Below are 25,693 nucleotides of genomic sequence, written 5' to 3' on the forward strand. Positions count from 1 at the left end.
AGTTGTGTTAAGTTCTGCCATTATAAACTCAATTTTTCAGAAGGTTGTAATTCTGGTTGCCATGAACATTTGTTTTAATGTGAAAGTTTGGTTCTGTAAGGATAGGCCAAAATTACAGGCCCTGAACTTAGTACAGTTTTTTGGAGTAACATTAAGGAGGACAAACCAACACAACAAGCAGGGCCGGCTCTAGGCACCAGCAAAACAAGCTGGTGCTTGGGGCGGCACATTTTTAGGGGCGGCACGGCCAGTGCCAGAATGCCGCCCCTAAAAATGTGCCCCGGCCACCCTAGCTCACCTCCGCTGCTGCTGCCATGGCGCGCGAAACAGCTGATTCACGCGCCGCTACTCGCCCTCCCTCCCAGGCTCCCAGGGGAGGGGGAGCAGCGGCGCGCGAATCAGCTGTTTTGCGCGCCGCGGCGGCTCAGGGTCTCCCCCTCCCTCCCAGGTTCTCAAACCTGGGAGGGAGGGGGAGATCCCGAGCGGCCGTTTCGCATGCCGCTGCTCTCCCTCCCTCCCAGGCTTGGAGCCAGGGAGGGAGGGAGAGAAGCGGCACCCGTGCCGTGGCCACTCGGAGTCTCCCCGTCCCTCCCAGGCTCTGAAACCTGGGAGGGAGGGGGAGATCCCGAGCGGCTGCGGCGCGGGCGCCACTTCTCCCCCTCCCTCCCTCCCTCCTAGGCTTGAGGGCCTGGGGGGAGGAGGCAGGGCTGGGGATTTGGGGAAGGGGCGGAATTGAGGCGGGGCCGGGGCTGGGGTAATTAAAGAAGGGGGGGGGCGGCCAAAATTGTTTTTGCTTTGGGTGGCAAAAATCCTAGAGCCGGCCCTGACAACAAGGAAAATTAAAGTTAAGGTTAAAACTCTTACCTGAGCTCTCCTTATTGCACCTATAATACAGTCCTTAAATATATGTATGATGCTATGAATAAGGATGGACTAATAGTTTTACTTAATAAGACTCAGTCTGAATTTTTGCTTGAAACCAAAACTGAACCTTCCTTGATGTTTTAAATTATTACAGTTGTTAATTTAAAAAAAAAAAAAAAAAAACTTTTATATGCCTTTGCCCTTCCTTCGTGGATCAGAAACAGATGTATTGAAATGCAAGTAGGGTTATTCTACCAGCATTTTGGGTCCACCTGAGCTCCAGAAAATCTCATGAGTGTCTCTATTCATGAAATTTCCAACTTCCAAGTGTAACTTCCAGACAAAAAAATTGTGAATAAATTTGGAAAAGCACCTGAACTTCTGAATTTTCTTCTTTTGGTAGGTTTATCATATTTAAGGTTATTGAAATGCATTTATTTCAGACTCAAAGAAATAAAACACTATATCATCAAGTTTTTCTCTGTTGCCAGATGACCATATATAGAAATAAGGTAAATCTATTTGTATCTAGTAATATTGTTTCTCCATAATTAAGTCATCCTGTGTTTGTCCTTTCAACTTTGGAAGGAGAGCATAAACCGTACAACCAAAGAGCAAACTGGATTAATTTTAGACTCAGACTTGTGGCAGTCATTAGGGAGGGAAGTGAATCCAGAATATAACACTTTTGAGATCAGTTATGGAACCCATATGCTTTGTGTGCATGCCTGGTAAAAATGTGCAACTTCATTACATATTAGAGGCTACACATTTTAATTCTGGCTCACTAATAGGTCTGAGGCAAGTGAAAGTGGCCTGGGAAGAGATCCAGTTTTCTTTACAAGGATGGCCAAGGCCTATGTCTCTGGGTGAGATCCACCAATTTGCATAGAATCTGCACAAGGCTCCTGGGCCATGGAATCCCATGGTGACTATGCACATGGGAAGTAGCCATGTAGGCAGTCTTTGCACCTCCATGTGCTTGGGAGGCATACACTCTTCTGTTTTCAAATATGCCTACCAAGTTAATGAGGAGGCAGGGAAAAAGGGGCCACAGCTACTATTACAGCCCATAGGCTGAGGGCCACTGATGGACATGTTACAAAGCTCTACTGCCATCCCTCTATCTCCACAAATTTCCCAGCACAAAGCCTTTTTGCTCAGGCTTTGGATGGGGTGTATGAATTTCATCCTTTGTGAAGAACTTCTCTAGCATATAACAGTGTATTGATATATGACAGACTCTAACTAATGAAAACATTAGATGAGATCAACAAACTGGCAGTAGTAATGGGGTTCTACATGATCCCAAGAGACAAATTTACAGGCATCTGCCGGTAGTATCAAGGAAGATGAGCTAATGCCTTTATATTAATGCTGGAAAGATTAATCCAGGAGATGGGCATCTGTACTCTACATATGCCAATATCTACCACATAACTGGGATGCATAGATGAAGAGTAAGAAATTATAATAATTATAATTGCAGTGTCCAGCAACAGACAATAAAACAGCAGCAGCAATATAAGCAAATGACTGTGAGTATTAAAGAATACTATAAGAATACAAATCATGTCTTAAATACACATCCATTTGTTATGTGAGACTTAATATAGAAAAAGGAGTTTACTTAAGATATTATTTTGTCAGCTTTGCATGACTCTTCTGCATTATGGCACAACCAACAGCAGGACATAGACATTTTGTGATAAAAATCCGACTCATGAGATTTCTACCATTTTTCTGCAGATTCACAAAGTGCAAATTGTTCAGAGATCACCTTCTGGAATTCTGGGAGCTTACTTAAATTGAACTTCCAAACCCAAGGCCTGATCTTGCAGACACTTATTTCCAAGTATAATGCTTGCATGGACCTACTCATGGGTGTAAGCACAAAATTCTTCAGGACAAGGCCTCAGTTGAGGATCAAACATCTTAATAACAATAACATATTCCTGTGATTATTTGGTTATCACATCTAGCAGATTCTAAAATTTGAAAACTAGATTGGTCTTTATTTAGTAAATCATTTCTTTTTAACTACCTTCTGTTCATATTGTAACTATATTTCCAAAACACCCTGCTTTACCAAGGCATGTTTATAGCTAGCTCCAATTACCATTAATGTAGAACAGGAGTACTTGTGGCACCTTAGAGACTAACAAATTTATTAGAGCATAAGCTTTCGTGGACTACAAAAAAACTTTTGAAGTGATAATCAAGATAGAAAGTTTTTTTTTCTCTTAATTAATTGGCCTCTCAGAGTTGGTAAGACAACTCCCACCTGTTTATGCTCTCTGTATGTGTGTATATATATCTCCTCAATATATGTTCCATTCATATGCATCCGAAGAAGTGGGCTGTAGTACTGTGCCACAAATACTCCTGTTCTTCTTTTTGCGGATACAGACTAACACGGCTGCTACTCTGAAACCTGTCATTAATGTAGGGCACACATACCATGGGCACAATAGCAGCCCCCAAATTACATGTTCAATAGTTAATATGAAAAGAGTATTTGAATTATATTTGTGCCCTGTAACTTAAAGTAGTATCACATTTTAGAGTTAGATATAAAAATTTAAGTCTGCCAGCAGGAAAGTACTCATATAATAGATCACAAGTAAAGATCTAGGAGCAGTGGAAATGTTTTAAGCACATACAGTACAGCCTTTATTCATTACATTAGTTTTAATAAACACCTGTAACAAGAAATTACTGCACTAGGAAAAGAATCATAATTCACATCCTAGTTAAACACAAGTCTAACCATATTTTTAGCCCATCTGGACTTTAGACAGGTCTCCTCCCACCAGACCCACAAAATGCAGTGTTTTAGAAACATAAATATTAGAAAATCCATTCAGAAACAATTTCCATTTAATTTTCTCAAGTGGTGCAGTACACATATGGAAATGAAGTATATATAACAACTATTTTCTGCCACAACATTGAAAATGAGGATAGGGCATTTAACGAGTCCCCAGAAGAACTGGTAGTGATGTCTATAGTTAAGGTTTCTTAACACTTTGCATTATAAACTCAGTTTTCAGTTGCTTATAACTTTGACCAACTTTAACTGATCAGGCTGAAACTTTCAATGCTTGCTCTCTGCCTCGGGCCAAACCGTTTTTTTTTTTGTACCATAGGAGGTGATCAAATAACATTCACACATTATACAAAGAAGTTAAATGAGAAGTTGCACCATGTTGTTTCTGGCAAAGCTGAGTTGAAAACCCAGGCCTCAGAAATGACAAACCTTATCCACTTAGCCACATTATCTTTCAGAAAATGTGCCAAAACTATGTACATGGCTGTGCCCTTCTCTGCAACCACTACATCATACGTCCTTCAAGTCAGAAATAGAACCCCAAATTCTTGCTTCCCAGCATTCATTCTGTTGTTTAGGAAATAGTTATGTAAGCCACAGGCAACCTGTGTGTCTCATCCACCATTAATGACTGGTCCACAGAGAAGATAAAAGCCTACTGCTACCAGTTACTTCAAGGTTCCAATCTGATGACCCATGTGAGATTGCATTATAATGGAGTTATCATTTTTTTCAGTTTGCTTTTCAAAAAAAAAAAAAAAAAATAACCAACCAAACAAACAAAAAAAAACCTCTAGGAAATGACATACAAAAAACTGCATTAAAAGAACATTAAGGTTGCAATGTCAAGCACTCAGAAGTTAAGAAATGCCAGAAATAAGGTTGTCTGTGTTGATATACTGTGAACCCTGACAAGTTTAAATGATAATGGTTCCAATTTTACCAGTAAGAGAGATCCAGAGGGGTTCCTCGGTTGATTATAATGAAGATATACCAGTTCACTCCTACTGAATGTCTGGCCCATAAATTCAGAGAACAAGAGAAAAATATAGAAATGATGCACCTGATCTTTTTTAAAGATTCACGAGTCCAGGGTTATATACAAAACTGTGTGAGAAAATATACATATAATCTGTGTGTAAAATTACTGAGATTGTGCATGAACACTTGATAACTGTTGTGTGGAAATATCCAATTTTTATGAGGGCTCATAATAGTCACATTTCCAAATTAGGCACATGACTGTGTGTATCCCCGGACTTCTATAGGTGTTGAGAATCAGATTCTGAACGTTAGCTGTGTTTTCTTCAGCAAGAAGTTATGTATCTGATATTTACAAATTAATGAATTGAATTTATTTGTGGTTCTATTCCCTGGAGATCATAACTCTCCCCTGTAAGAGGGTTCAAAGAGGAAAATGTTACTTGCATCCTTTTCTGATCTCTGGCACTCACATGCACAGCCAGCCAAAATCTAAGGAATAACCCTGCACTGCCTAGGAGATGAATTATATGACTTTATAAATCCCTTTCATCCCTAGTTTCAAAGGCACAGATTGTCTCCTCCTGTTCCAACCACTTTGCACCATTCAGTCAGAAGAAAACCAATGAAATGTGGCTCTTAGGGAGAATTCCCCTATTGTAGGGAAGCTCTTGGGTGGCATAAATTAATGTAGACTGCCTCTATGCCAATTACCCACCCTCTTACACCCTAGGGTAAAGGCTGGAGAAGGTGTGTTGACATGTGCTAGGGCAGGCGTGTGCCTGTGCTATGCCAATTCACAATTGGTGTAAGGTTGTATAAGGACCTCAGGAAGCTGGTATAAATTAGGGCAGACCTTAAAAGGCTTCAGCTTACATCAATGGGCTGGGCTGGGTACAAATGAGAATCAGAGAAGCATAACTGGTGTGGCACTGGAGTGAATCTGGCCTTAAGATTCCTTTACCTCAGTTCATTTAAAAGTCAGACTCACTGTTTTATTATATAATGAAGCTACCTTTTGTGATGAAGAATCTAAGTGCATGCACACGTCTCAATTATCCTTAGAAAGCATTTATGAAATCCTCTGTAGTAGATAATCAGCATCTGACCTATCAAAGAGGAAGAAGGAGAAGCTGTTCCATAAGGCAACAGTTCAGAGGAGCTTAGCACAAACTGTGAAAGTCACTGTCACCACTTTCCCCTCAGACATTGTCAAACTTCAGGCAGGTAAACAAGAACAAGGAACTTTCAAAGGCTAAGAAACATTAACCTCACAGAACATAAAAAGTGCCATGAACAGCATGGAGCAAACAATGTTTGCTCACAGCAATTAGTGAGATCAGGGATGATAAAATCCTAGTAGCACATTAGCTTTAGAGTGCTTGTAAAGTTTAAAGGACCCAAAACAATGGGATACAGCAGTGAAATTCGCAATCCTGCTGCTGCAGAATGGGGAATAGACAGGGAAGAAGGCTGGGGTCTCAGAAAGTTCATATGATTTAAATAAGCTCTAAAGTGTTTCGTTGCTTATGCTTATGAACTCTGAACCTTTTGGAGTTTTCCCATCACTACCCTTAGCCACCGTGGAGGCCCAAGGGACACATTTGATAAATATGCTTCAATCCAGTATGAACAGTTTTACTAATATACCAGCTAGCATTGCAGACATTGTGACGTGTTCAATGCAGACAAATGGAAGATGTTGACTGACTTATTTCTTCTGCTTGGACACCTGAGGTTCTCCTCTTCCCCCTTTGGATAATCTAACTCCTCCCCACTCCCCTTTTTTGTTGCTGTTTTGATAAAGATATCAGGTTTGTGATTCTAGATAATTGATTAGAATTCCCAAGATTGGGGGTTTGTTATGAAAGTTTTGCACAGCTGTAGTTTCTGAGCAATCATTGCAAACCTTAGTTGATGTTTCATTTCTTGAGGAGTGATTTCCCTGAAATATATGGAGTGTCTTTCTTGGTGATTTGGGAATAATATATTTATATTTTATAATGAATGTACATACAGCAGCAGGGAAAACAGACCTAAGAATTATATACTATGGGTGCAGGTGCACCTTCAGTGATAGACTACAGACAAATCCATTTGTAACTATAAGCCTTTTGATCATACACCTGATATAAAAGCCAAATGTTCTGATAAGCAATATACTTTATACCTTATATATATATACCTATAAGCAATATACCTTACTGATAAAAGATAGCTAACATAAATGCATTCTCTTTTAAAACTGCCACAAAGCCAAGTAATGGTCAGATTATTCAGCTGTCCCTGCGCCACTCCCTATTTGGAAACATTTTAACATGGGAATCATTGCTCCTTATTTCTGACTGGGCCCCATTACCTCCATTCCTCACTCACTTCTTTGAGGTCAGAATTTAGGTTTCTTCTCTACAAGACTCTCCAGCAGTAAGCATTTCAATGTAATATTCTTCATTTCCAGTTCAGACTGCCCTATATAAAAATAGAAGGTACAGAGAAAATCATATAATAAAAGGCAGCAAACAAAACAATACTAACTTACAATGTCACTAAAGAAAGTCCCACTAAGCCAACCTAAAGTTAGCTATAAGCTTTGAATTAAGCAAGATGATCCCCTTTCATATTAGTCCTTTGTGTCTCTAGCAAACAGTTTGTCACGTTTCCCCCAAATTTCAAACTCCAGGATATATCTTTGCCAGGGTGGGCCATTTTTAACTTTATAGGAAAATTGATTTTTGTCTTCATTTTCTAAAACCAAATTGGATCAAAGTGAGCCTTCATCCCAATTTTTGTTTCAGTTTTGAGCTCTGGGTTTGGGAGCAGAGAGAGAAGTAGAACAGTGCAGGGAGTGTCTGATTAACTTCCCATCCCTACAAATGGCGTCTTTGACCTGCTGTGGGATCTAAGTCAGACAGTTCCAGCCCTGCAGAGTCCAGCAACCAGATAGCAAAGATTTGACCCAGTGTTGACTACTGACCAGGAAGCCCCAATCAGAGGCAAAGACTTTTTAAAAGTCAGCCAGTGTTCACAGCACTGAGTTCTAGACTTATTCCCAGCACACCATCTGTCTGGGGAAGGTGCCAGGGAGGAAACTGGGCTTAGGAAGAGTTGTGAGTGTTGTGAGGTGGTAAATTTGTTGATATGTTCATACTCATTAGTTAACCTTAACCCTATCCTTCCCCAGATCCTATTTTCCTGCTCCCTATAAAGTCCCCCTTTTGTGTTGTTATGTTTGGGTGTGTCATGTCTTTGCTGGGTTTGTGTTCAAGTACTTTACTGTTTCTTGTGTACTGGGTTTTATACTCCTTGACAGCAGTGGTAGTGTTATTCATTTTCCCCAGGAACAGCACCCCCTGTATCTCAGGAACAATGAGGAGTCACTTTGGGTGGAGGCACCAGGCCTCAAAAAAATAATACAGGATCCAATCCATGTGAGGAGAGGGGAAAAGCCACTCCATGTAGCAAATGCCAGGGCAAAGGTTTGAGCCACACCTCCAGGAAAGGGCTACATCAGATATTCAAACATAGCTAGCTATTACAGAAATACATTTTTTCTATAGAGTAACAACTTGGATGTCAAGCAGTCTTTCTAAAGATTCCCAAATGGCTGAGTGAATACTGCTAAAAATTATTCACATTCATTGGAACTTTACGATAAATTTCCTTTGATTGTCTTTAAGGCCCTTCTGTATTCAGTAAAATAACTTTCCCACCGTTGAATGCACAAAAACAGCTAGTTTTAAGCAGCTATTGCACAATATTCATGAAAAGTGGTTTTCAAATGTCCAATTGTAAGAATTGTACCTCCCTTGTATTTTAAGAATTATGCTTATTTAGTTAAAGAACATAGCATATGACCTATGAATTCAAGCAACACAATTCAGATTTTTAATTGTGAATATCTAACACACAAAGCAATATTTTCAGTGGCAAGTCTGTGAGCAAATCATTAGCTGATCCATGGTCCCCACCTAGGGCCCCAACAGGTCCCCACCCAGAGCCCTAAAGGGATGTTGTGGTGTCCAGAGCACTCATTGGTCTACCCAAGTTATGCTCCCTCTGGGACACTTCCTTGCAGGCTGTGGCTCCTCCAGTTGAGGCATGGTCACAGTCTTAGCAGTATCAGCCTACTCTGCCAGGGGGACCATATCCCCTCATTCGGGACCTCTCTTGGATTCCCACTCCAAATAAGAGGGGGCGGAAGGGATCACCACTTCCAAACTGGACTTTTCAATGCTGTAGTCACTCTTCCCACAGCTCGAGGCATCAACTTCACTTCCTGGTGCAGCCTGTAACGCCTTCCCCTCTGCCCTACCAGTGCCTTTTTAAACTGGTAGGGCAGAGAGGGGATTGCCTGGCAGCTTCTGAAGGGTGAGGCCTCCCTGGCCCAGTACTGCCCCTCCTTAGTTGCATGTTTCAGAACCAACATGAATGTTTTGAAGCTTCTTTAGAATGTTAAAAGAAAATTCTCCAAGTTGTCAACAATAAAATTCTCATTTTTAAGTTCATGTTTATAATATAAATCAACGATTGAGTTTTCAAAGTGCCTAAATCAATGGAAGTTAGGTAGCTAGGTGATTTTGAAACTGCCACTAGGCACATATCTATGGCTTTAGGTGCCCCAAATCCAGCTTTTTGAAAGTAAATGGGATTTTGGTTCCTAAATGCTAAAGTCAATTGAAAATGGATTTAGGTTCACTAGTCACTTAGGTGCTTTTGAAAATTTTAAAGCAACTCTTCTAGTAATTTTATCTCCGTCAATCAGATAAGAACCAGCTGTTTATTATGTGCACTAAATATATTCCTTAAGCCTTTGACTAGTTCAGATAATTTTTATCTGATTGTTAAAGGAAGAGTCTCTCAATCGTTAACTCTTAAACAAATTATTCCAAGAGATTTATCTGACTAAAGAAACCCTATTCTTGTCTGAAACTAGAGCAGAATTATTAAGATAACACTTTTTTACCTTACAATCTTAAGTAAATCCTAGCCTGGAATGTATCCACTTGTCCTCCACTCCCCTGCAATGAATTCTCTGCTTACCATAGACCTAATTGAAAGCCCACTGAAGTCAAACAAAGGACTCCTATTGACTTCAATTGCTATCTGCCTGGGGAAGAAGAGTGGTGCTCATGTTCGGTTCTGTGGAACAGGAAGGAATAATGACACAATATTGGTTAGCACGATAGGCAGTGGTCTCAGCGCACCAGCAGCCTTGCCATTGTCATTTTTTGTAGGCATCGCATCAAAGGAGAGTTTTGAGGAGGGATAATATAGATGTGGCTAATGAAGTAGCTTTGCAGATGTTTTTGAGGAGCTTTTCCCAAGTGTGAGGGGGCAGCTTGGAAGAAAGCATGAAGGTACTTGTTTCAAAATTTAACAAGTGGGCGATGGAAACTGGCATCAGGAGCCCACACCTTGATAGCAAATGAGAGATAAAAGGTAGAATGGAGATAGAGTGAATGGCCTTGAAAGTGAAGACAGGCAGCTTACATCTGATGCAACACAGAAGGGGTAGACAGTGGAGGGATGCAAATAGAGGGGAAATATGGTCAAAGCAATAGATTTGGAAAAAGCTCTTTTCAGCAGCATTCTGAATGGCTATGAGCAGATCAAGATTGTATTTGTCAAGATCAGAGAAAAAAATGCTGCAGCAATTGAGACAGAAGATGATAAGAGTTTGGATGAGAACTCTAGCTGTGGATGGATAAAAAAAGGCTGTATCTTAGAGATGTTATGCAGAAAGAACTATGAGAACTATGCACGTTCATATAGAGACAAAATCTCTGTCCTTTCTGGTGGAATACAAAGATGCAAAAATATGTACAGATTCTCCCTCCCAGTGCCTATATAAAGTCTTCCCTGCTAACATTTTTATTGCCATGGAAGTCAAAGTTATCAAACTATGAAATGTATGAACTGAGAGATACCTACCCACAACAATTGTGCTCATCTAAACTAGTGACCAAAATCACTCTGATTTATGTGTTTTAGCAAATTGTCATGCCGTGGAAGATTGGAAATCAGTGGTAGCCAGCTCTGAGCATTTTTGTTCATACATCTACTATATACCACCAGAGCGTCTTTTAAATTACTGTGTCCATTTTGCAGTAAAATAATAAGAGTAAAACCATTATGCTTATAGATGAAGATGTTCCACAGAATGCTATACAACTCTTCAAACTATAAGTTAACTTACTCCATTTCCATTTCACATAGTTTTATTTTTCTCCATTGATTTTAAAGAAAACGTGGTTGTCACCACCTTTCAAGAGCCACAAGTGCCTGATCTTCCATTATTCCTAATTAGAGAGTCTTTTTATTTTCATGCCTGCACATAACTTCCATTAATGTTAATGAGAATTCCGCATGTGCACTGATGTAAGAAAAGACCCCAAAGGTATTATGTAAATAGCTTTACAGTTGATTGGTTATTGCTGACCAACTTAGCAAAGGGACATTCTTGTGCACTAGTCACTAGACGTTGCTGTTATACAGTTAGGTATTACTTTGGTGGTCCTGAAGGTCAACATAAGAGGGAATAAAATATCTTGATTAAATATATAGGGTGAAATTTACCTCTGTGCAGGTGGCCCACACAAGGTCTAATGAACCATTAAGTTTCTTTTCAGCTATTATAGATTTTTTTAAAATAGGAAATTCATTGAAATCAACTCTTTGGCTTAGTTCTGAGAAACTGGCGTTTTCCAACAAAAAAAAGATTTAATTGAAAAATTCCCAACCAGCTTTACTGAGTAGTTCGATTGGCCTCAATAGCAGTATTTACAGTATTTACATGTTTGTAAGCTTTTGTAGTAGCAGAGCCATAGTGAGTATCTACACAGGCTTTCATCAGAGATGGTTTGCTCTCTATATTTGCTCCAGGAATGAATTTGGCCCAATGAATTTAGAAATCATATGAGAAATATTGATTTATTTATGTGTGCAAGGACCTGCTGATCCATAAATATTGTATATATCCGAATAAATAAAACAACTAAATAGTTTAAGATCTGCCTATTTGAGAGACTACCTTTCTTCCCATGTGATGCTACTGCAATTGTAATCAACAGGGGCATTCAAACTGCAGTCCCCTCCCCAGCTGGTGGGGCCTTCTCTATCACTGGCCTATGACTTTCCCTATCCATGGTCCAAAATAGCTTGAATCTATTGACTGTCAAAGCACACAGCATAAGCTATGCTCTTTCTCAAGCTTTCAGGAAGGTGAAAACTGCATGAAGGCTACAAATTCTGGAGAAAGAGTAGGATATTATGTTATGTAAGATTACTAATGTATTTTGTTTGGGGTTTTTTTTGTTTGTTTTTCTGAGGTTAAGTTATGCCAGTTAAGTTGATTGTATTTTTAAAGTTTTGTTAAAGAAGCTTAGATCCAGGAATAGGCTCTTTTGTATAATAAATCTAAAGGAGTGACAATAATTATTATCCTTTATCCAAATTAAATTATCCGAATACATAAAAATTGCATTTCTGATTAAATAGATAATTTCTGAAGCTGAAAACGTTAGTTACAAGACTGATCATTAATAGGGGAACAATATAAACCAAATTGGAAATAATGACATTAAAAAACTACTGCTGTTCTAAGTCAGGTGGTTTACGTAATACCAGTATAATAATTTATAGCTACAGTGTCAGAAATGAATTATTACTATAGTAACAGTCTACATTTCTCTGCATTTGCCCTGCAAAATTATAAAAACAATACGTTATCTTTTCTCATTAAGTGTGAAAAAGTCCCAGTAAAATATAGCTGTTAAGTTACTATTGTGTTCTATTAGCATTGTTATTTTACTATTCTATAGATCCGGAGAACAGCAGCAAATTGAGCATCAGAGTTGTGTGAACCCTGGTAAACAACCCCTTCAAGCCTGTGATCTTACTGTCCTATAAGCTTGCTCATCATTGCAAGCTTGAATTATTATTATATTATATATATATATATATATATATATATTAGGCTTGGAGTGAAATGTAATCCTATAAAATAAAGAGAGGAAGACAAAACTTGCATAACCTAGGAAGCAGGAAATACAGTCTGTCCTATACACAGCTCCTAAAATTAGAAAGACACCCAAACAAAACCCTCTTTGACTGAACCAGCTACTGGATCTGAGTTTTTGAGCCTTGATTTGTATTCTAAAAGAAACTGCAAAAAATCCAACCAAACAAACAAAGGGAAAAGAACAGACATGGCAGGTGGGAGGATGGGGTTGAGCAATAACATTTTCCGAAAACAAACTGCACACAAATAATTGGATGCATGATGTATAACTGAATTCCATTTTTATTATAAGATGATATACTGCCTTGTTTGGTGTGGCATGTTTTGTGGTCTATATTTGTTTAATTCTCACAGCTTTCTCCCAAATTGTGAGTAAGTTAAAAAGAGAAATATCTATGTTAGATCATAGTATGATGATATAGATTATATTTTAACAAATTCAAATTTTGAGATTCTAAGAATAAACTGGGCAATCCAAAACACATTAAAGTCAGTGGAAAGAGTTCCTTTAACTTTACTGGAGTAGATTTGGACTAATACTTTAAATACAAGGGACCTAAAACAATACTTAGATTCAAACACTTTAAACTCCAAACACCCAGACCTTGCAAAAATTGGCTTCAGAGTTGAACTTTGCAGTATAGGTCTATCTCCGGCTTTAAGTGTTTCTCTTTTTCTCCTCAGACTTTAATTTATCTCCTTCAGCCTTAAAGCTTATGCAGTGGCCATTGTGTGAACTTGGGATACATATCCAAGTTCACTGTGGTTTTATTTTTTAGTATGTTTCACTGGGGTTCTCTCTCTGTGTATCTCACGCATATGCATGCGTACACAAAATCCCAATGAACTTACTCACACGGTGGCTTTTCCTTGACTCCACAGCAACAGCTATGGAGCCTTATTTGGTAAGGGTTTTCTAAAACACTGGTCTTGTTAACACTCATCAAACACAGGAAAAATAAAACAGCACATTTAACTTCTCTTCCAGTATGAAGGATTTGTGCAAATAATCAGCACATTTCTAACTGGCTAGTAACTGGCATGGTGAAAAAACAAATGGTCATATTTACAACACTGGGCAAGTTTGTTTTTGGAGAAAAAGAATCACATTCCCCTGCCAACAAAAGCAGAGCGGTGTGTACAGTTAGTAAAGCTTTTCTTAGCTGCAAAATTAGTGTCAAATCGCTAAAGCCCATAAAGTACGTCAGCGTAAGTCACTCTCATTAATTTGATGGGTGACGGTAGAATTCTCAAACAGCAGGTTCCTCATTCTGGTTTTTATTTTAATCAGCTAAATAATGAGCTGGGGGTAGAGTTGCTTAACCAGGCCAAGGGAAGAAGAAAGCAGAATCATCTTAAAACACCAATCCTGGATTTAATAGCCTACAACAAAACACTAAGCAGGTCAGCTTCATGGTTCAGCAATTCCTAAAAGCCCTGTCTACTTCTCAACAGCTTATCGGCAGCCAGTGTATAAGAGCTCCCAATGAGATCTGATTTACAGCACTGAAAGGTTTTGCAGCGAAAATGGAGGGCAAAGATGGTAGAGTGCTTTCTGTCTTTTTTTTTTTTTTTTTTTTAAGATCTCAGAAACTGATTCAGACCTCATGATAGGGACCTCTTACACTTTGCTTTGACATAAACAGGTCACAATGCCTGGAAACGCTTATGCAGAACTCAGCAGCAATCAGGTTTGTTTTTTCTGGGTCAAAGTCAGTTTATCTTGTTAAGCTATCTAATTGAACACAATCCATGTAATACAACAGAACTAAGTGCATTAAATGAGGAGGAGACAGGAGGGAAGTGGGTTTACATTTGTGGAGCATTGGGAGAGGAGAGATGGGGGCTGTCCTTTCCTGGAAATACCTAAATTATCTTTAAAATGAACCCAAATTCTGCTCTTTTTCTCCCCAAGTTCTCTCTGTGTATATATCTGTCTACATATATGCACACATGAATCTGATTGGTCTCTTGTGATTGTGAGCCAGTATTCTGGCTCAATAGAAAGGGACAGATTCTGATCTCAATTTCCTCCACAGTAGCTCCACTGTAGTCAATGGAAGTACTCCAGAGATATACTGGGGTAACCAAGATCAAAATTCTTACCCAAAATGTTCATTACACTGGCAACATGTCTTAAACCATTGTTGCACAGACCAGGGCCCTGTGCAGAACTCAGTAAAGTGAATTATATAGAACACTTACATTTTCCTAGTACTATTAGATTTGCCTTTTTACATAAATGCTTAACTTATGATAAAAAACAGAGCTGTGTCAGTTCTTTTCAGTCTCAGCACATTTGCTATTAGCATAAGAAATGCTGCTTATGGCAGAGCCAGCCGTGCTTGAAATTTCTGAATTAATGGATTTGATTTCCTCTTGAGACAAACCATCAGCCTTACAGTAATGGAAATAGATATAGTTGGTAAAACAAATAAAAAGCTGGCATGCAGATAAAATGGGTTTCAGTTTAAAATAGTAATGTTGTAATTGAAGTGAACAATTACAGGGTAGCTCCTAGGCACAAAAGAAATACCATAAAAATGAAGTAATGTTTTTGTTAAGTATAGTCATTTCATGAAAATGTAGAGCTGCAGATGTCATTGTCTGGAAAAAGGAAAACTATACTTATTCTTTACTGAGATCATTCAATAAAACATTTTCCTGATTTTAATAATCACTAATATTAACCCTAAATTTCACCTTGGGAAAAAGATAGGGCAAGAGAAAGACAAAGCTTATCAGTTGGTAGCATCCCAAAAATATGCTTTCCTTATCAAGGATCAGAAACATAAGAATTTTTACGGGAGAATGAGTTTCTTTTAGCAGAAGAAAGCTGCAATATGAAATAAGCCAGGGAGAAAGGGATGGTTGTAATGTGAAGGAACCACAAACTGAGGAGAAAACCACAAGATATGGTGACAGGGTAGAAACAGGCTCAGCATCAGATCTATGTAGTAAAGGTATTTTTTCTTCTAAGTGGGTCGAGTTTCTGACTAGCTTTCAGCCATACACACCACTATGGAGAACACAGACTTTCAGAATATGAAAGCCTTTCATGTTAATGTACAAAAGTAAAAGCAATAGAGCACACCAAATGTCACCAATGTAAGTGTCGCATCAAATCTGAAAGCGCATTCATTAACTCCACTTCAGCAAAATGCTCTGCTATGTCCTATATTTTCCCTTGCTTTGTATGCATGACAGGAAATGTACTATCACATTTCTTTCTAGTGATTTATTAATTAAGGAATTACAGTAACTGAATTAAAGTTTACAGCGCTGCGGCTTTAATTGTGACTGTTGTAAAAAAAAATTTAAAAACCCACAAGAGTTGTTTGGCACAATAACAATGTGTAGTCATTCCAATTCCATTCACTAATAATTTAAACTTATATTATACTTCTCATTTTGTGTCATGGTGCAAGAGATTACAAAATGCTCCAAAATATTTATGCATCTGCCACTTATTTAGCAATGTATGTGTTTTGAAGAAATGGCATAACATAGGCTGTATTTCGTGTGGCTCCAGACACAAAATGAGCCTTGAAGGCTAGACCATCGCTAAAGTAAAAAATCCCACTCAGCCCAGTTGATTCACTGATGATTATCAGGTGAGAACTGCTAGCTAAAAAAAGTTTCACTTTCTGGTTCTGTTAATTCAGTTAGAATAACCAAATAAGGGCTGGAAATCTACTGGTTAGAGTACACGACTTTTACTCAGGGCACCTGGCTTCCAGACTCAGCTCAGCCACTTGTTCACCGTCTTACAATCTTGGGTAGCATTGAGCATCTTGTGAAGCACTGAGATCCTTTAATGAAAGGTACTGAACAATATGTTTACATTTATATTTTATTTACGGTAATTATTTCCACCTATTTTGGCCACAGACTGGCATTTTATACAAAGAGAAAAAACTCTTGAAGATAGATGAATTGACTACAAGTATTAGGCATGTCTGTATGGTAGGGTATAAAAGAGCCTATTTACATATGTCATTTTAAAATGCTCACACTGAGATTTTACTGCTTTCTTCACACTCTCACACTTATATAAATACACCCACACAGTACAGGCAGATTTCTGAATCTCCAAGTGTTTCTCTTCCATTAGGAGACATTTTTTGAAACAAATTAGCACCAAAAACGTCCTGGTCTATAATGTGTTTATTGCTTTATTTGCTGTTTTAAAAGTTCTTCATAAATGCTTTAAACAAGATGATGTGTTCCCGTGGAATTAAGTACACACTTAATCTGTGGAGGAAAATAAATGTCTGACAAAGATTTAAATCTTTATTTTCCTTTCTTGACATGGTGGCTGGTGACATATAAATGTACTTTTTCCCCCCTTTTGACAGAGTAATAAAAATCTCATTATCTCTGAATAGGCAGCAATTTCGTTATCTAATCTTTTTACCAAAAGGTTAGTTAATTAATCAGAAACAAATCCTGATTATTATTTCAATAGAATTAAAAAGACAAATCACCAGAGTACAGCTAAATAGGGCAGGCCTGTGGTTTAACCTGCTTCATTTACATACAAGTACAATGATTGTCAGGAGCTCTTAGTGAGCAAACAGCCCCGAGAACATAAGCCAGCAGATGGTTTTCTCTCATAGCTAGCCTTTCCTCTTCTCTAATGCCTGTGATCCCATTACCTCACTGAATCCGTTACCAGGGCAACTGTTAAATTGCTGTGAAAGGCATGGTAATAAAGTAACCTGTCACACTGGCAATAAAAGCAGCAGAATTTTCCTGTTCACTGAACTTTTCAGCTCATCAATACTCACTTTATGGAGAAATTCACCACTACACACAGGTCAGCTGCAGGAATTGTTCCATGAGGCTTTTGAAAAGCAAACTAAAGTTCATGTAAACATGGGAAAGATATAATTAAAGGCTGGATCCTAAGGTGCACACAGAGCTAATGCTTTGCTATTTACTTTAGAAGGTTAGGAGGAGATTTGAGATATTCAGGTTGCTCCCTTTTTTAAGCATACTATATAAATAACCTTTACTGTGGAAAGGAGAGTGATTAATCCAAAATCATTTTGATATTGTTTAAAACCACAACCTCTGTGCATGTAAACTGCATCCCTTTAACAGATTTATTCTAGTCTACTGGCTATTTGCTGAAGAGATTGGACTCACAGAAGAGTTTGATACCAGAAGGATTCACTTGAAAGTATTTGCCAGCATTCTGCAACATTACTCCACAAACTACTGTTTTACATACTTTTGAAGTGAGTTTTATTCCTTTAACAGTTAAATGGAATCAGCTATATAACTGTGACAGTAAAAGCATTTGAAATCATCCTATGAAAAAGGCACAAATGTTATTGTACCTATCCTTCCATCTGGAAATGTTCTTCCACTGTTTCTACGTAATGCATCTATCCTACTGCAATCATGATCTAGAAGAAGATTTTTCTTCCAGAAAAATGAGGTAAGAGGTTTTTTTCACACGGGACAATCAACAAATGTCAATGATCAGTACTGAATTTGAAAATATCATGTGGAAAAACCCTACTGACTTCAGTTAGGTTCACAAGAAACAATAAGAACGTGGAGGAACACAGAAGTTCATATATCTAATCCCTGTTATTAGCTATTTGCAGACTCTATACTTTCAGCTCCATTTGGTAATGCCATTAATTATACAGCAGTAACCTTGGAATATATTGGAACTTGCCTGTTGAGATAACTTCTCTCTCTCTCTCTCTCTCTCTCTCTCTTTCATTTGTTTTTAACTTGCAGAGGCTTACATCTTATTATGAAAATTTGAAAGTGATTCTTTGACCAGCAGGAGGCATGAACCACAGCTGCAAGCCATGAAAGACATGTCTCTAAATAGGAGATGTCTGCACTACATAGTCCTCAGAGTGTGGATTCAAAGTAGTGCTTGTTCTACTTAAACTACAGAGTGCACTTTCTTCAATATTTAGCCATCTCTGTTCAATCTAATGCTAATCTGTTTGTCAGAATACTATTACAGAGCCAAATCCTACAGTCTTTACTAGGGAACCAAGCCTGCATTCTTTGCACACCTCAAACTCCCACTGACTTAAGTAGTAGTTTTAAGTACAGAAGGACTGCAGGATCAAGTTTAAGGGTGTGATCCAAAGCCCACTCTGTCAATGGGAGTCTCTCCAGTGACTTCAATTACTTTTGATCAGATTCTATGGGCCAGATTAAGAAGATGGGGAGTTAGATTCCTAAAGAGGCACTGAGGTGCCTAAGCCATCATTGAGGGACCACTGGAATTCACAAAACCACCATTCAGCTGCCTTGCCTTGTAGGCACCTAAGTTTCCACCAGTAAAGTCCTTAATGGCCTCAGTTTCTGTCACAGGCACAGCCACCTGACACCACTGAGCAGATCAGTACCTAACACAGTGGGATTCAAAAACTAGGCATTCCCCCATGTAGCTCTCTTGTGAGGCCCAATCCTGTAGGTGTGCTCAGGGCACACCCACCCCCGCACAAAAGACAGCTAGAGGAGAAACAATAGTAGTCTCCTTTTAGAATCATAGAATAGAATCATAGAATATTAGGGTTGGAAGGGACCTCAGGAGGTCATCTAGTCCAATCCCCTGCTCAAAGCAGGACCAACACCAACTAAATCATCCCAGCCAGGGCTTTGTCAAGCTGGGCCTTAAAAACCTCTAAGGATGGAGATTCCACCACCTCCCTAGGTAACCCATTCCATCACCCTCCTAGTGAAATAGTGTTTCCTAATATCCAACCTAGTCCTCCCTCACTATAACTTGAGACCATTGCTTCTTGTTCTGTCATCTGCCGCCACTGAGAACAGGCTAGCTCCATCCTCTTTGGAACCCCCCTTCAGGTAGTTGAAGGCTGTTATCAAATCCCTCCTCACTCTTCTCTTCTGCAGACTAAATAAACCCAGTTCCCTCAGCCTTAATAGCATAGTGGTTAGAGTACTCCTCTGCCTAGGATGTGGAAGATGCAGATTTGAATCTCTTCTTTCTCTGATGTGGGGCAGGGATTTGAACCTCGGTCTATCCCACATGACTTCCCAAACCATTGGGCTACAGGCTATTCTAGGGTAAAGCTTTCTCAATTTCTCCAGCTGGAAATGTTTCACTTTGTGTAAATGAAATAAAGATGCATCTGAAGAAGTGGGTTTTTTACCCACAAAAGCTTATGCCCAAATAAATCTGTTAGTCTTTAAGGTGCCACCGGACTCCTCATTGTTTTTGTATAAATAGTTGACTATTAATTGAAGCAGGGACTGAAACCTGGGTCTCCTCATCTCAGATGAGTGTGCTACCCAGCAGGCTATGTTGAGTCAGTCATTCTCATTCTCTCTCTGGCCAAATAAAAATTAAAATGGTTCTTTTCTTGAGGTGCAGAATAGTTCCTATAACACTTCCCCTTCATATTGCTCCAGGATTTTGCTTCACCCCCCCATTCCCCCCATGAGGCTATGCTTCCTCATTATAGCTGGTATGGGACACGGTTTCAAATAAACCAACATTCTTGCTTCCTACAAGAAGGAAGTAATAAAAATCTCATGATAAAACCTGCTCCCATGAGATTTCCACCAATTCTGCAAACGTAAGACGTTCAGATAAGATGCCCTGTATGCATATGCAGTTTTTGCTGAGAAAAGTGTGTTCATATCCTTTTCTGCTTCATTCAATTACATCAGTGTCAGGAATGTAATGTGGGGCTTTGGGAATCCTGTCACCCTACTGTACCTTGTAGCTTCCCATTGCATATAAAACATATCGTATCTAGTGTGAAAACTGGAGTATGGGGCTTAACATTTTCTTTTTGAGAGTAATTAAAGTAAACCTTAAATGCTCAACTTCTGGGAGAATGCAAACACAAAAGGGACGTGAGCACGGATAAATTCCTTCCTTTTAAAATTTGAATGAATATTCATGGAAAACATTTTTCGTGGTATTTGCCCAGCTCTTGTTAGTATTCAAAGAACAGGAATTTTTGCTGAATAGAATTTTGCTGAAAGTAATTACTATGACAGATTCTCAGCTGGTGTAAATTGGCATTGAGTTCAGTGGAGCTAACCCACTTCACATTCTATATTCCTTTCTGCTTTCATTCTTCCCGTAGCTGTGACTACAAATATAACATACTAGGTCTGATATTCCACTCATGTATTCTGGAATAATTTGGAGTTACTTCATTGATGTCATGGAGGTATAGCAGCGTAAACTGCTGTCAGAGGAAATTAGACCCCCTATCTCTGAAAGAGAAAGAAATACGAATACTTGTCTCCTCCCATTCCCCTGCCCCCATGTTTTGTCCTTTTTTATTGTTCTCCTCAACAGAATATTGTGACCAGAGTGGCTGTGTTTTCTCTTTGGATTAAATTAATTCCTTTGCAGTGGACAAGCACCAGGCCTATACATCACCCAGCTATCACTGAAGTTCTATTTTGAGGACTTAAATGGTATATAGAAGGTATATAGCCCTTCTACCAACTCCACACAGGATGGATTTCACCCTTCAGCTTTAATTTAAAAACAAATGATTGTGAAAGTACACAGGTTCATGTTTACCAGGCAATACGGGATTTCAATTTTAAGGCTGAATTTTTCAAACCTGAAGTTAGTCTTCAAAGTAATATTTAGGCACCAAACTAGAAGTGTCCTGGGTTTCACAAATAGCTAAGTAATCTCTGCTTCTGTTGAGACCAGAGGAAGCTTCAAATGCAAAACACCTTTGAAGATCACACTGCTACCTGCATGCTGAAGTATGGCTTTAGGAGGCTAACTTTGGGTGTGTGGGTTTGAAAATGTTGGATTATGTGGTTTTAGTAAGGTTGCCTGAACTGTATTTATAGAAAAGGTTTGAAAACTATGGCTGTGATTCTGGGCTGGGAGTAACCTGAGCTCAGCACTGCCCCACCTTTGCAACTCTGAGATTTTGGAGGAACAGGACAGTCTCTGGCATAAGCTAAAACAGCACCAGGGGCTGCTTTGACTGATGCCAGGGGCGGTGAGTTATATGGGCCCATGGTGTCTGGGCTCCAGCCAGGGGCGGCTCTAGCTTTTTTGCTGCCCCAAGCACGGCAGGCAGGCTGCCTTCGGCGGCGTGCCTGCGGGAGATCCACCAGTCCCGCGGCTTTGGCGTACCCGCTGCCGAATTCCTGCTGAATCCGTGGGACCAGGGGACCTCCCACAGGCAAGCCACCGAAGGCTGCCTGACTGCCACCCTTGCAGGGACTGGCAGGGCGCCTCCTGTGGCTTGCTGCCCCAGGCACATGCTTGGAGCGTTGGTGCCTGGAGCCGCCGCTGGCTCCAGCAATATTCAGGGCCCAGGGACCTGGCTCCACTAATGTTCGGGGCTGGGTCTCTCCCCCAGCCCTGCCTACCACCCCAGCGTGCCTCCCCCGGGTCCTGCTCTGCTGGCTTCCAGCATCAAGTGCCGCCGCAGGGTCCTAGTGCCCCCCAAACAGTAGCTCCAGGGCAGGCTGACCCTGACCCTGCCCTTCCGCCTCGGACCCTTCCCTTTTCCGGAGGGATCCTCCACCAGCACAGCCCCCCCCCCCACTTGCAGTCACCACTCCTGCCCCATGCTGGACAAGGGGCTGCCCCATCCTCCACCCGCAGTGAGGCTATAGTGAGGGGCAGCAGGAGGGGAGGAGGCACACATGTGATGGCAGCCCCACCCCTGGCATCCACCACAGAGGAGGTGAGGGGGGCTTCCTGGAACTGAGAGGGGGCCCTAGGCTCACGTGCAGTGACATTAATGCGAGGTGAGTGTGCTGGCGGGAGGTGGGGGAGAGGTGGGCCCCTCCCCTGGAGCTCACTGCTGTTGGCGGGGAGAGGGCTAGGGGGAGCCCTCCTCTCTGGCCCCAGTTACGGGGCAGCTTGCCTGCACCCCAAACTCCTCATTCCCAGCCCCACCCCATCCCAGAGTTCTCACCCCCAGCCAGAGCCCTCACCCACCCGCACCCCAACCTGCTGCCCCAGCATTGAGCCCCTTCCTGCACCCTGAACCTCTCATCTCCAGCCAGAGCCCTCATTCCCCTGCATCCTAACTCTCTGCCCCAGCCCTGAGCCCCTTCCTGCATCGTGAACCCCTCATCCCCAGCCCCACCCCACAGCCCTTACCTCTGCACCCCAACACTCTGCCTGAGCCCCTCCCACACCCAAACCCCTCATCACCAGGCCCACCCCAGTTCCCTCACATTTTTACATTATTTAAAAATATATATATTGGCTTACAAGGCAGGTGGCGGGGGACGGGACTTGGACTTGTTCTGGGTACCACCAAAAATTATACAAACCTGCTGCCCCTGACTGATGCTGTCCTGTAACAAGAACTCTATGTTATCTGGCAGCTCATCTGGCTGCAGTGCCATGTGCTCCAGCTATGCCTCCTCCTTCACCTGACCCTGTCTATATCCCCACCAGGGAAAGCAAGGAGACTGACATGCTGGCTTGGTGCTGGACAGAAAGCCTACCTGACCACCGGAACATGGCCAATTTTCTTCAGAGCAGTGTAAAGAGGCTTCAGGGCAGGGCAAAACCTGGCCCCTTGTGAATAGGTCTCACTCATTTTCTTCTTTGTTGGTGAACTAGTTAATTGTTCTCTATAGCCTGTCTATCTTCCTCAGAACATACAGATTCAGTTTCACTAAACATCCAGACATTGCCATTGGATATTTTTGTCTGCCTCTGCCAGAACAGTCCTCTGAGTCCTGACTCCCTGTCTGAGCTTTTTCCGTTGTTTGTTACTATTGTGGATCATGTATTGAAACCACATATATGTAGTGGAAATCAGCGTAGCTGACTTCAGTGGAGCTCGCTGATTTGCATCAATCAAGGATCTGGCCCTTGAGTCTCTAAGCCCTGGTCTACACTACGAGTTTAGGCCAAATTTAGCAGCATTAGATCGATTTAACCCTGCACCCGTCCACACGACGAAGCCATTTTTGTCGACTTAAAGGGCTCTTAAAATCGATTTCTGTACTCCTCCCCAACGAGGGGATTAGCGCTGAAATTGACCCTGCTGGGTTGAATTTGGGGTAGTGTGGACGCAATTAGATGGTATTGGCCTCCGGGAGCTATCCCAGAGTGCTCCATTGTGACCGCTCTGGACAGCACTCTCAACTCAGATGCACTGGCCAGGTAGACAGGAAAAGCCCTGCAAACTTTTAAATTTCATTTCCTGTTTGGCCAGCATAGTGAGCTGATCAGCACAGGTGACCATGCAGAGCTCATCAGCACAGATGACCATGGAGTCCCAGAATTGCAATGAACTGAACGGGAGGTACTGGATCTGATCGCTGTATGGGGAGACGAATCCATGCTATCTGAACTCCGTTCCAAAAGACGAAATGCCGGAATATTTGAAAAAATCTCCAAGGGCATGAAGGACAGAGGTTATAACAGGGACCCACAGCAGTGCCGCATGAAGCCTACCAAAGAACTAGAGAGGCAAACGGCCACGCTGGGTCAGAGCACCAGACATGCCACTTCTATGATGTGCTGCATGCCATTCTAGAGGGTGCCCCTACAACTACCCCACCCCTGTGCTTCCCTTCTCCCCCACCCCTCCCAGGCTACCTTGGCAGTTATCCCCCCATTTGAGTGACAAATTAATAAAGAATGCATGAATTTGAAACAACAATGACTTTATTTCTTCTGCAAGCTGAGATCAAAGGAGGGTGGGGAGGCTGGTTGGCTTACAGGGAAGGAGAGTGAACCAAGGGGGCGGATTTTCATCAAGGAGAAACAAACAGAACTTTCACACCGTAGCCTGGCCAGTCATGAAACTGGTTTTCAAAGCTTCTCTGATGCACAGTGCGCCCTGCTGTGCTCTTCTAACCGCCCTGGTGTCTGGCTGCACATAATCAGTGGCCAGGCGATTTGCCTCAACCTCCCACTCTGCCATAAACATCTCCCCCTTACTCTCACAGATATTGTGGAGCACACAGAAAACAGTAATAACGATGGGAATATTGGTTTCGCTGAGGTCTAACCAAGTCAGTAAACTGCGCCAGCGTGCTTTTAAACGTCCAAAGGCACATTCTACCACCATTATGCACTTGCTCAGCCTATAGCTGAACTGCTCCTGACTACTGTCCAGTCTTCATGAGCCATGGGAGCAAGGGGTAGGCTGGGGTAGGTGCGACCGCGGGGAGAGCAGAAGCCTCCAGCTGGCATGATATTCCAGGCAGGACTGAATCTCCATTAGATGAAACTTAAAGAAGAGAATGACCTGGAGTCAGTCCCATTTTTGTCCAGGCACCCCCGACCAACCTACCTCACCGAGGCTGGCCAGGATCACCCATGTCTGCCCAGGCGCCCCCGACCGACCTAACCAAGGTCGGCCAGGAGTACCCATGGGATGACGACGATGGCTAGCAGTCGTATTGTACTGTCTGCTGTCCGCAAGGCAAGGCAAGGGGATGCTGCTGTTTCGCACTGCAGTACCACGTCTGCCAGCAGCACCCAGGAGACATACGGTGACTGTGAGCTGAGCAGGCTCCATGCTTGCCGTGGTATGTTGTCTGCACCAGTAACCCAGGAAAAATGGCGAGAAACGATTTTTTGCCATTGCTTTCATGGAGGGAGTGAGGGGGGGCCTGCCAACATGTACCCACCCATGACAATGTTTTTGCCCCATCAGGCATTGGGAGCTCAACCCAGAATTCCAATGGGCTGCGGAGACTGCGGGAACTGTGGGATAGCTACCACAGTGCAACGCTCTGAAAGTCGACGCTAGCCTCGGTACTGTAGACGCACACCACCAACTTAATGCGCTTAGTGGGGATGCACACAATCAACTAAATCAAATCGATTTCTAAAAAATCGACTTCTATTCAATCGACCTAATTTCGTAGTGTAGACATACCGTTAGTCTTGGTGGCACTTAGTGCCAAAGTGTGGGAAGAGAGAAGGAAATGACCAGTAAAACTTCTATTGAGCTTATTGGAACATACAAACATAATTGCTTTTGTTAGCTTATACTTCATTCACTCCTCTTTGCCATGCATGG

At 41.3% G+C, this 25,693-nt stretch overlaps 1 long non-coding RNA gene across 1 annotated transcript in view; it reads right to left on the reverse strand.

Moving 5' to 3' along the window:
• The window catches only part of LOC135972481 (uncharacterized), a 64,075-nt gene extending 46,509 nt beyond the window's left edge, over positions 1-17,566 (reverse strand). Inside the window, exons 1-2 of the long non-coding RNA XR_010588939.1 lie at positions 17,486-17,566; positions 7,052-7,144 (exon numbers count right to left, since the gene is read on the reverse strand). This is a non-coding gene — a long non-coding RNA (uncharacterized LOC135972481). The remainder of the gene's footprint in view (positions 1-7,051; positions 7,145-17,485) is intronic.
• Positions 17,567-25,693: the final 8,127 nt, after the last annotated feature.

Source organism: Chrysemys picta, chromosome 6, assembly GCF_011386835.1.
Source record: "Chrysemys picta bellii isolate R12L10 chromosome 6, ASM1138683v2, whole genome shotgun sequence".
Taxonomy (NCBI): Eukaryota; Metazoa; Chordata; order Testudines; family Emydidae; genus Chrysemys; species Chrysemys picta.